This window comes from Tursiops truncatus, chromosome X, assembly GCF_011762595.2.
Source record: "Tursiops truncatus isolate mTurTru1 chromosome X, mTurTru1.mat.Y, whole genome shotgun sequence".
Taxonomy (NCBI): Eukaryota; Metazoa; Chordata; class Mammalia; order Artiodactyla; family Delphinidae; genus Tursiops; species Tursiops truncatus.
Genome location: NC_047055.1, coordinates 62,522,904 through 62,535,526, shown reverse-complemented (window position 1 = coordinate 62,535,526; position 12,623 = coordinate 62,522,904). Strand labels below are relative to the sequence as shown.

At 36.9% G+C, this 12,623-nt stretch overlaps 2 pseudogenes; both read right to left on the bottom strand.

Moving 5' to 3' along the window:
- Nucleotides 1-1,545: 1,545 nt before the first annotated feature.
- LOC101330870 (ferritin heavy chain pseudogene) lies at nucleotides 1,546-2,094 on the bottom strand (annotated as a pseudogene).
- Nucleotides 2,095-7,442: 5,348 nt separating this feature from the next.
- LOC141277633 (52 kDa repressor of the inhibitor of the protein kinase-like) lies at nucleotides 7,443-11,402 on the bottom strand (annotated as a pseudogene).
- Between the last annotated feature and the right edge of the window lie 1,221 nt (nucleotides 11,403-12,623).

Below are 12,623 nucleotides of genomic sequence, written 5' to 3'. Positions count from 1 at the left end.
ACTTTGTCAATGTTTTACTGTTTTCAGCATACAGGTCTTTCACTTCCTTGGTTAAATTTATTCCTAGGTATTTCTTTTTCATGTGATTTTAAATGAGATTTTTGGTTTTTTAACCTTCCTTTTCTGAAATTTCATTGTTAGTGTAAAAAGTGTAACAAATTCTTTATATTAACCTTGTATCCTGCAACCTTACTGAATTCATTTATTAGTTCTAATAGATTCTGTATGGAAACTTTAGGGTTTCCTATGTAAAGTATCATGTCATCTACCAATAGTGACAGTCTTACTTCTTCCTTTCAATTTAGATATATATATTTTTCCTTTTTCTTGTCTGATTGCTATGGCTAGGATTTCCAATACTATGTTGAATAGGAGTGGTAAGAGTGGGCATTCTTGCCTCATTCCTAACTTTAATGGGAAGGCTTTCAGTTTTTCACTGTTGAGTATTATGTTGGTTGTGGCTTTGTCATAAATGACTTTTATTATGTGTAGATATGGTCCCTCTATACCCATTTCAGTGAGAGTTTTTATCTAGAATGGATGTTAAATTTTGTCAAATGATTTTACTGCATCTATTGAGATGATTATGTGGCTTTTGTCTTTCCTTTTGTTAATGTGGTATATCACTTTGATTGATTTGCTTATGTTGAACCATCCTTGCAACCTTGGAATGAATCCAACTTGATCATGGTGTATGGTATTTTTTATGTATTGTTTTTGATGTACGATTCTGTTTCCTAATATTTTGTTGAGGATTGTTGCATCTATATTCATTAAAAATAGATGTTGGCCTGTAATTTTCTGTTTTGTAGTGTCTTTTGTTTTGTTATCAGGGTTATGGTGGCTTCATAGAATGAATATGAGAGCGGTCCCTCCTCTTCAATTTTTTGTAATAGTTTGAAAAGGATAGCTATAAGTTCTTTGTATGTTTGTTAAAATTCCCCAGTGAAGCCATCCAGTCCTGTACTTTCGTTTGGAGGGAGTTTTTTTGGTTTTTTTTGATTACATATTCTATTTCACTTTTAGTGATCAGTCTGTTCAAAGTGTCTGTCTCCTCTTGACTCAGTATTGGAAAGCTTTCTGTTTCTACAAACTTGTCAACTTCTTCTGGGTTGTCCAACTTGTTGACACATAACGGCTCATAGTATTGTTTTATGATTTTTGTATTTCTGTGGTATCAGTTCTTATTTCTTTTCTTTCATTTTTTTTTGAGGGTGTTTCTTCTTGATGAGCCTGGGTAGAGGTATGTTGATTTTGTTTATCTTTTCAAAAAACCATCTCTTGTTTCATTGATCTATTCTATGGTTATTTTGAACTCTATTTTATTTCATCTCTGATCTTTATTATTTCCTTCCTTCTGCTGACTTTAGGTATTTTTTGTGGGGGGAGTACCAAATTACTTTATTTGAAGGAATGGTACTAAGGAAAGAACTTGTAGATATTTTGGTACAACTTATAGAAAAGGTAAAAGTAACCCAAATATGCAGGCACTGCATTGGTGACAAAGGAAGTCACCCCTCTTGCTATGGAAAGCCAACCTAGAGCTTAGCTCTTGTTATCAGTGTTTCCCAGGGTGTGCTTGTCAAAGAAATGCTTTGCCATGCCACATTTGGTGGCCCCCATCTTATGCAAGTTGTTAACATGGTCACCTAATTCTTTGATGGATTTCACCTGCTCCTTCAGGTAATGAGTCTCAATTAAGTCACACAAATGGTGGTCATTTTTGTCAGTGTCCAGCTTGTGCAGTTCCAGTAGCGACTGATTCACACTTTTTTCCAAGTGTAGTGCACATTCCATTGTATGCAGCCCATTCTCTGAGTCATCATGGTCTGGTTTCTTGATATGCTGAAAGAAGATTTCGCCACCCAGTTGGTTCTGCAGCTTCATCAGTTTCTCAGCATGTTCCCTCTCAAGAGATTGGAGAAGAAAGCATTTGGTGAAGTTCTTCAAAGTCACATCATCACAGTCAAAATAGTATGACATGGACAGGAAGACGTAGGAGGTATAGAGCTCCACGTTGATCTGGCAGTTGATGGTGGCCTCTGAGTCCTGGTGGTTGTTCTGATGCACCTGGGAGGGGAACATGGTTATCATGGTGGGTGGCTGAGGAGAGGCAGTGTTGGCGGTGATGATGGTGGCTGTGCAGCACTGGAGTGGCAGCGGGGACCTTGGGGCAGTTGGAGTGTGCTGAAAGGTGGTGGTGAGAGCTAGCCCTGTTCTGTCCAAGCAATGTTGAAGTAGGAAACCGTGGCAACTCTCTGTGAAGACTGTGGCTGACTTTAGGTTTTATTTGTTCTCCTTTTTCTAAGTCTTTTATGTAGTACCTTGGGTTGCTCATTTGAGATTTTTCTTGTTTTTTGATGAAGACCACTATGTATCTTTTGATGAAGACCACTAAGTATCACTATGAATTTCATACTTAGAATTGCTTTTGCTGCATCCCATGGGTTTTGTGAGGTTCTGTTTTCATTTTCATGTGTCTTGAGGTATTTTATGATTTCTTCTTTGATTCCATGGTTGTCTCATTGGATTTTCAGTAACATGCTGTTTAGTCCCGAAGTGTTTACTATTTTCCCATTTTTCTTAGAGGGGTTGATTTCTGGTTTCATATCACTGTGGTCAGAAAAGATACGTGAAGTAATTTCTATCCTCATAAATTTGTTAGAGGCTTGTTTTCTGACCCACTCTGTGGTGCATCCAAGAAAACATCCCATGCATACTTGAAAAGAATGTGCATTCTGTTCTTTTTGGATGTAGTGCCCTATAGATATCCATTAAGTTCAACTGGTCTATTGTGTCATTTAGAACCTCTGTCACCTTATTGATTTTCTGTCTGGATGATCTGTCCAATGATGTCAATGGGATGATAAAGATTCCTACTATTATTGAATTATTGTCCATATCTCCTTTATTTATTTATTTATTTATTTTTGGTTATCCTTTTAAATTATTTTTTAAACATTTTTATTGGAGTATAATTGCTTTACAATGGTGTGTTAGTTTCTGCTTTACAACAAAGTGAATCAGCTATACGTATACATATATCCCCATATCTCCTCTCTTTTGTGTCTCCCTCCCACCCTCCCTATCCCACCCCTCTAGGTGGTCAGAAAGCACCAAGCTGATCTCCCTGTTCTATGTGTCTGCTTTCCACTAGCTATCTATTTTACATTTGGTAGTGTATATATGTCCATGCTACTCTCTCACTTCATCCCAGCTTACACTTCCCCCTCTCCATGTCCTCAAGTCCATTCTCTACATCTACGTCTTTATTACTGTTCTTCCCCTAGGTTCTTCAGAAACATTTTTTTTTTTACATTCCATGTATATGTGTTAGCATACGGTATTTGTTTTCTCTTTCTGACTTACTTCACTCTGTATGACATACTCTAGGTCCATCCACCTCTCTACAAATGATTCAATTTTGTTTCTTTTTATGACTGAGTAATATTCCATTGTATATATGTGCCATATCTTCTTTATCCATTCATCTGTTGATGGACACTTAGGTTACTTCCATGTCCTGGCTATTGTAAATAGAGTTGTAATGAACATTGTGGTACATGACTCATTTGAAATATGGTTTTCTCAGGGTATATGTCCAGTAGTGGGATTGCTGGGTCATATGGTAGTTCTACTGCTTGTTCTTTAAGGAACCTGCATACTGTTCTCCATAGTGGCTGTACCAATTTACATTCCCACAAACAGTGCAAGAGGGTTCCCTTTTTCCACACTCTCTCCAGCATTTATAGTTTGTAGATTTTTTGATGATGGCCATTCAGAGTGGTGTGAGGTGATGCCTCATTGTGGTTTGGATTTGCATTTCTCTAATGATTAGTGATGTTGAGCATCCTTTCATGGGTTTGTTGGCCATCTGTATGCCTTCTTTGGAGAAATGTCTCTTTAGATTCTCTGCCCATTTTTGGATTGGGTCATTTGTTTTTTTGATATTGAGCTGCATAAGCTGCTTGTACATTTTGGAGATTAATTTTTTGTCAGTTGCTTCATTTTCAAATATTTTCTCCCATTCTGAGGGTTGTTTTTTGTCCCGTTTATGTTGTCCTTTGCTGCGCAAAAGCTTTTAAGTTTCATTAGGTTCCATTTGTTTATTTTTGGTTTTATTTCCATTTCTCTAGGAGGTGGATCAAAAAGGATCTTCCTGTGATTTATGTCATAGAGTGCTCTGCCTGTGTTTTCCTCTAGGAGTTTTATAGTCTTACATTTAGGTCTTTAATCCATTTTAAGTTCATTTTTTGTGTATGGTGTTAGGGAGTGTTTTAATTTCATTATTTTACATGTAGCTGTCCAGTTTTCCCAGCACCACTAATTGAAGAGGCTGTCTTCTCTCCATTGTATATTCTTGCCACCTTTATCAAAAATTAGGTGACCATATGTGTGTGGGTTTATCTATGAGCTTTCTCTCCTGTTCCATTGATCTATCTTTCTGTTTTTGTGCCAGTACCATACTGTCTTGATGACTGTAGCTTTGTAGTATAGTCTGAAGTCTGGTAATCTGATTCCTCCAGCTCCGTTTTTCTTTCTTAAGATTGCTTTGGCTATTCTGGGTCTTTTGTGTTTCCATACAAATTGTGAAATTTTTGTTCTGGTTCCGTGGAAAATGGCATTGGTAGTTTGATAGTGATTGAATTTGTAGATTGCTTTGGGTAGTATAGTCATTTTCAGAATGTTGATTCTTCCAATACAAGAACATGGTATATCTCTCCATCTGCTTGTATCATCTTTAATTTCTTTCATCAGTGTCTTATAATTTACTGCATACAGGTCTTTTGTCTCCTTAGGTATGTTTATTCCTAGGCATTTTATTCTTTCTTTTTCAATGGTAAATAGTAGTGTTTCCTTAATTTCCCTTTCAGATTTTTCATCATTAGTGTATAGGAATGCAAGAAATTTCTGTGCATTAATTTTGTATCCTGCTAGTTTACCAAATTCATTGATTAACTCTAGTAGTTTTCTAGCACATCTTTAGGATTCTCTATGGATAATATCATGTCACCTGCAAACAGTGACAGTTTTAATTCTTCTTTTCTGTTCTGGATTCCTTCTATATCTTTTTCTTCTGTGATTGCTATGGCTAAAACTTCCAAAACTATGTTGAATAATAATGGTGAGAGTGGGCAACCTTGTCTTGTTCCTGATCTTTTTGGAAATGTTTTCAGTTTGCATCACTGAGAATCATGTTGACTGTGTGTTTGTCATTTTTGGCCTTTATTATGTTGAGGTAAGTTCCCTCTATGCCTACTTTCTGGATAGTTTTTTATCATAAATGTGTATTGAATATTGTTGAAAGCTTTTTCTGCATCATTGAGATGATGGTGTTGTTTTTCTCTGTCAGTTTGTTAATATGGTTTATCACATTGATTGATTTGCGTATATTGAAGAATCCTTGCATTCCTGGGATAAACCCCACTTGATCATGGTGTGTAATCCTTTTAATGTGCTATTAGATTATTTTTGCTAGTACTTTCCTGAGGATTTTTACATGTATGTTCATCAGTGATTTGGCCTGTAGTTTTCTTTCTTTGTGACATCTTTGTCTGATTTTGGTGTCAGGGTGATGGTGGCCTTGTATAATGAGTTTGGGAGTGTTCCTCTCTCTTTTATATTTTGATAGAGTTTGAGAAGGATGGGTGTTAGTTGTTCTCTAAGTGTTTGGTAGAATTCACCTGTGAAGCCATCTGGTCCTGGGATTTTGTTTGTTGGAATATTTTTAATCACAGTCTCAATTTCAGTGCTTGTGATTGATCTGTTTATATTTTCTGTTTCTTCCTGGTTCAGTCTCAGAACTTTGTTCTTTTCTAAGAATTAGTCCATCTTTTCCAGGTTGTCCATTTTATTGGTATAGAGTTGCTTGTAGTAATCTTTCATGATCCTTTGTATTTCTTCAGTGTCAGTTGTTACATCTCCTTTTTCATTTCTAATTATATTGATTTGAGTCTTCTCCCTTTTTTTTCTTGGTAAGTCTGGTTAATGGTTTATCAATTTTGTCTTCTCAAAGAAGCAGCTTTTAGTTTTATTGATCTTTGCATTTGTTTCCTTCATTTCTTTTTCATTTATTTCTGATCTGGTCTTTATGATTTCTTTCCTTTTGCTAAGTTTGGAGATTTTTTGCTCTTCTTTTTCTAATTGTTTTAGGTGTAAGTTTAGGTTGTTTATTTGAGCTGTTTCTTGTTTATTGAGGTAGGATTGTATTGCTATAAACTTCCCTCTTAGAACTGCTTTTGCTGCATCCCATATGTTTTCGGTTGTTGTGTCTTCATTGTCATTTGTTTCCAGGGACTTTTTGATTTCCTCTTTGATTTCTTCAGTGATCTCTTGGTTATTTAGTAGTATTGTTCAGTATTGTTCAGCCTCCATGTGTTTGTATTTTTTACAGATTTTTTTTCCATAATTGATATCTAGTCTCATAGTGTTGTGGTTGGAAAAGATACTTGGTACTATTTCTTGTGTTTTTTTGTTTCTTCATTTTTAAACAAAATTCACATTTTATTTAGGTTGAAGTAAACTATACAAAATTGATTTTCTTCACCAAAAATAACAGCAATATTTTCTGTATTATTCCTAGATAAACCATAAAACACTTATTTTTGTAGGTTTTCTAGGTTTTGGTTGTAAATCAAGATGAGGCAGTATATACAGTCATGGAAAAAGGCAAAAGAAAACAGACAAATCAGTTGTTAATATCCATGGCTTGTGATCCTGTCTTGACCATGAAACAGAAGTGTTCAAAATATACCTGTCAAAAAGCTTATGAAGATCTAGGCTCAATAAAGGAATGTAAGCAGCAACAATCAGATGTGGAACAACAATGGCAGGCTCTTCCATTCAAATTTAACTATAATTTATTCCTTCAACTTCATTTGATAAAAACAAAATCTACACTGAAATCCTTGTTTGGCAAGCTCAGACGTTTGTCTCAGAGTCTGATAATTTTCTTAACGGTCCCTTACAGGTATTTAACAGCATACTTAAAACTCCTACTATTCAAAGGTCAGTCATGAGTTTCATTGTAATGTTTTATAAAATGTATTCCTTCCTCTTGTACCTCCTCAAAATTTATTTCTTCAAAGAACTGATAACTCACTATCTGACAGTTGGATCCACAGTGATTAATGTTATGTCTAAAATGACTTAACTCATACAGTTCCAAAATGCCATTAGCAGAGATCACAGAGCGTAATATGGTACTTTCAATGCTATCTTCTGAAAGAACAGTTAGGTCTCCAAAGCATGGGACTTCAAATGGGTCATTTAGACAGGCAGATTATCAATGACTAATGTCTCAATGGGAAGCCTACAGGTCAAGATATTCAGTGATTAAGTGGCCTACGTACACCTTACAACTTTTCTGTAAGATATTTTCAAATTTCTTACAGATTTTTTTCAAATATCAAATATAAGAGAACGCCTATTTTAAAAGTCTCTTAGGTATTTTCAATGGTTTCTGAATTACCTGTAGGAAGCTCTGACTTACTTGTATATAGTTTTATATATGTATCCACCATTAAATCCAAATGTTGTTTTATATCAAATTTTATGTTAAGGAAAGCTAAGTTACTTGACATTTGGTCTGTCAAAGTATTCCTCGGGTATGCTTTGAGACACTTTTGCCCATTTTCATAGCGTTGGTTCTCAACCTTCATCAGAGGAAGAATACATAGGACCTTCAGCAATGCATAAACATTAGGAAAAATCTTGATGTCTGGCAGATGAAGGGCTTCATAAAATAGTGGATGGAAGTTCTATATCTTTCCCTCTGTGTTTCCACTTGATTCCGCAACAATGCAGCTCAGCAGAGCATGTGTCAGGATTAGGTAAATCACTGTTGTACATGTCAGCATGATGCTCCTCTGACGTATTGAATTTGAGCTGTTCCATGACAGAGAGTATCAGAGATAAGCATTTAAGAGCTCTGAGGTGCTGTTCTGAGGATATACCTTTCAGTTCCTGAATAATGTGTTCCACTGTTGGAACACTTAGAGTTTCTTTTTTGGTGTTGTTGTTGTTGTTGTTGTTTTTAAACATCTTTATTGGGGTATAATTGCTTTACAATGGTGTGTTAGTTTCTGCTTTATAACAAAGTGAATCAGTCATACATAAGCATATGTTCCCATATGTCTTCCCTCTTGCATCTCCCTCCCTCCCACCCTCCCTATCCCACCCCTCTAGGCTGTCACAAAGCACCGAGCCAATATCCCTGTGCCATGCGGCTGCTTCCCACTAGCTATCTACCTTACTACGTTTGTTAGTGTGTATATGTCCATGACTCTCTCTCGCCCTGTCACAGTTCACACTTCCCCCTCCTCATAACCTCAAGTCCGTTCTCTAGGAGGTCTGCGTCTTTATTACTGCCTTACCTCTAGGTTCTTCATGACATTTGTTTTCTTAAATTCCATATATATGTGTCAGCATACGGTATTTGTCTTTTTCTTTCTGACTTACTTCACTCTGTACGACAGACTCTAGTTCTATCCACCTCATTACAAATAGCTCAATTTCGTTTCTTTTTATGGCTGAGTAATATTCCATTGTATATATGTGCCACATCTTCTTTATCCATTCATCTGATGATGGGCACTTAGGTTGTTTCCATCTCTGGGCTATTGTAAATAGAGCTGCAATGAACATTTTGGTACATGACTCTTTTTGAATTTTGTTTTTCTCAGGGTATATGCCCAGTAGTGGGATTGCTGGGTCATATGGTAGTTCTATTTGCAGTTTTTTAAGGAACCTCCATACTGTTCTCCATAGTGGCTGAACCAATTCACATTCCCACCAGCAGTGCAAGAGTGTTCCCTTTTCTCCACACCCTCTCCAGCATTTATTGTTTCTAGATTTTTTGATGATGGCCATTCTGACTGGTGTGAGATGATATCTCATTGTACTTTTGATTTGCATTTCTCTAATGATGAATGATGTTGAGCATTCTTTCATGTGTTTGTTGGCAGTCTGTATATCTTCTTTGGAGAAATGTCTATTTAGGTCTTCTGCCCATTTTTGGATTGGGTTGTTTGTTTTTTTGTTATTGAGCTGCATGAGCTGCTTGTAAGTTTTGGAGATTAATCCTTTGTTGGTTGCTTCATTTGCAAATATTTTCTCCCATTCTGAGGGTTGTCTTTTGGTCTTGTTTATGGTTTCCTTTGCTGTGCAAAAGCTTTGAAGTTTCATTAGGTCCCATTTGTTTATTTTTGTTTTTATTACCATTTCTCTAGGAGGTGGGTCAGAAAGGATCTTGCTGTGATTGATGTCATAGAGTGTTCTGCCTATGTTTTTCTCTAAGAGTTTGATAGTTTCTGGCCTTACATTTAGGTCTTTAATCCATTTTGAGCTTATTTTTGTGTATGATGTTAGGGAGTGATCTAATCTCATAATTTTACATGTATCTGTCCAGTTTTCCCAGCACCACTTATTGAAGAGGCTGTCCTTTCTCCACTGTACATTTCTGCCACCTTTATCAAAGATAAGGTGTCCATATGTGCATGGGTTTATCTCTGGGCTTTCTATCCTGTTCCATTGATCTATCTTTCTGTTTTTGTGCCAATACCATACTGTCTTGATAACTGTAGCTTTGTAGTATAGTCTGAAGTCAGGGAACCTGATTCCTCCAGTTCCTTTTTTCGTTCTCAAGATTGCTTTGGTTATTCGGGGTCTTTTGTGTTTCCATTAGAGTTTCTTTATAGTAACTCTCAGAGGTTAGCTGAGATTCCAGGTTACTGTGTGGAGCCCTGTGAAATTTCCCTGGGAATTTCATCTGAATATCAAGTTTGGTTGCCAAATGTGTGGCTTCCTCAAACCAAAATTCATGATAAACTTCGATATTTTCCATCACTTCATTTAGTGATTGCAGCACTGCAGTCAAACTACTGGCTGCAAAGAAGACATCAGAAGTTTGCCCCTGAAGATTTTTCTCAAAGTCTCTTGTAAAAGATAGAACATTTTTAAAACCAACAGTGGTAATGATTAAATCAAAATCTGTTACCACACTACAGAGTACAAATGGTCGGCCAGCTATACAGTTATTCCATCTAACATGTGTCATTATTTATACCATCTAAACATAAAACAAGTGCTTGTAGGAGGTCCACTAAGATTTCAAAAGCATCATGCCTGCCTGTCCACTAGAAATGGCAAATTTCCTTCAGTACTTTGCCCCTTTCTTCACTGTTTTGAAATAGGACAGAAATTACATTGTCAAGCTCTAAAAGCAGTTGTGGTGATTGATGGAGAAAACAACAAACTTCCTCAATTGTTCCTAATGCGACAGATACTCCCATAACAGACACTGATAATTCCAACAACATATTTAAGGCACAGGAAGAGCAGAGTGTGTAGATAGCTTGGGGATACTTCTCTAAAAGTCTAGAAGCAACAACTTTCATTTTGGAAGAAAATCCACTGAACACAATCTAAGCCTGGCCACGACAGTACTCCATGTTTAATCTCCACTTCTCAGTTATTGTAGTGTGAAATTTCACGGCCAAAATTTCTGCATCAGCTTCATAAGGCAGGAAGCCCACAAATTCCTCTCTCAGGTAGTGAGCTTCATCAACAAACCTCACCAACAAAGGCAGGTGCTCTTCCCCTGCTATGTCCGCCACGTCGTCAGTGACGATGGAAAAGAAGTGAGAGTCTCTCACTTACCTGAGAGTTTCTTCCCAAATGCAGCTCTCACAGATCTCTAGCATCTGTTTCTGCTGTGTTTTCGAACAGAACAATGTGTTCACTCCTGTTGATTCAAAGCGCTTTCTCAGGTCCTCTTCACCAGAATTGATCTGGCACTCCAGCAGTGATTGAAAGTTATCAGGAGTAAAGAGACCTTCTGGGACTTCAGAAGCTTCAAGTCCATCCAGAGGTATGTTTTGTTTTCCCATAAGAATCAAAATTTCAAATAAAGATTTTAAGTATTCTTTGTTTTCCTTCTCTTCAAGGGTTAAAGGTAAAATGTCTTCATCCTGCTCTTCACCCCCTTCGTCTGCATTGCTGTTGTTTATTTCCTTATGTTTTGGTTCCTCTTCAGAAGTTTCATCAATTTTTTTCTGTTTCAGTGTCCTGATTTGATCTTAACTCAATTCTTTTATTCATTTTCTGTGTCTACCGTGTGGATTTTTCAAATGGCTGGTAAGATCAAATATTGTTGGTATCGCATTATCTCAAAGAACTTTCCTATAAGGACTAGTTCTACAGATCACAGAAGTCTCAAACTGTTTGTCACAATATTGATAATGTTTATTTAGTTGATCAGGTGTTTTATCTTTGAAGTCTGCTCTCCTACAATTCTCCACCCACTTCAGGCATCTGGCTGGATCCTGTGGGAACCTGAAAAAGGCCAGGTCAAACTGCGTGCTCTTCTGTATGCTGTTGGGGGCCACACAGAAGATCAGCATCATCATCTGCCCGCTGGCCAGCCCAACCCTCCCCTCCCCACCTCCTCAGGGAAGCCCGCCCGCCTGTCGGGGCCATGGAACTTGATACGATTTCAATTATCTAAAATTTACCAAGGCTGGATTTGTGACCTAAGATACGATCTATCCTGGAGAATGTTCCATGAGGACTTGAGAAGAATGTGTATTCTGTTGTTTTTGGATAGAATGTCCTATAAAAATCAATTAAATCCATCTTGTTTAAGGTATCATTTAAAGCTTGTGTTTCCTTTTTTATTTTCATTTCGGATGATTTGTCCATGGGTGAAAGTGGGGTGTTAAAACCGCCTACTATGATTGAGTTACTGTTGATTTCCCCTTTTATGGCTGTTAACATTTGCCTTATGTTTTGAGGTGCTCCTATGTTGCGTGCATAAATATTTACAATTGTTATATCTTCTTCTTGGATCGATCCCTTGATCCTTAGGTAGTGTCCTTCTTTGTCTCTTGTAATAGTCTTTACTTTAAAGTCTACTTTTTCTGATAGGAGAATTGCTACTCCAGATTTCTTTTGATATCCATTTGCATGGAATATCTTTTCCATCCCCTCACTTTCAGTCTGTATGTGTCCCTAGGTCTGAAATGGGTCTCTTGTAGACAGTATATATACGGGTCTTATTTTTATCTCCATTCAGCCAGTCTGTGTCTTTTGGTTGGAGCATTTAATCCATTTACATTTAAGGTAACTAGTGATATGCATGTTCCTATTCCCATTTTCTTAATTGTTTTGGGTTTGTTACTGTAGATCTCTTTTCCTTCTCTTGTGTTTCCTGCCTAGAGAAGTTCCTTTAGCATTTGTTGTAAACCTGGTTTGGTGGTGCTGAATTCTCTTAGCTTTTGCTTTTCTGTAAAGGTTTTAATTTCTCTGTCATATCTGAATGAGATCTTTGCTGGGTAGAGTAATCTTGGTTGTAGGTTTCTCCCTTTCATCACTTTAAATACTTCCTGCCAGTCCCTTCTGGCTTGCAGAGTTTCTGCTGAAAAATCAGCTGTTAACCTTATGGGGATTCCCTTGTATGTTATTTGTTGTTTTTTCCTTGCTGCTTTTAATATTTTTTATTTGTATTTAACTTTTGCTAGTTTGATTAATATGTGTCTTGGCGTGTTTCTCCTTGGGTTTATCCTGTATGGGACTCTCTACACTTATTAGACTTCATTGACTATTTCCTTTCCAATATTAGGGAC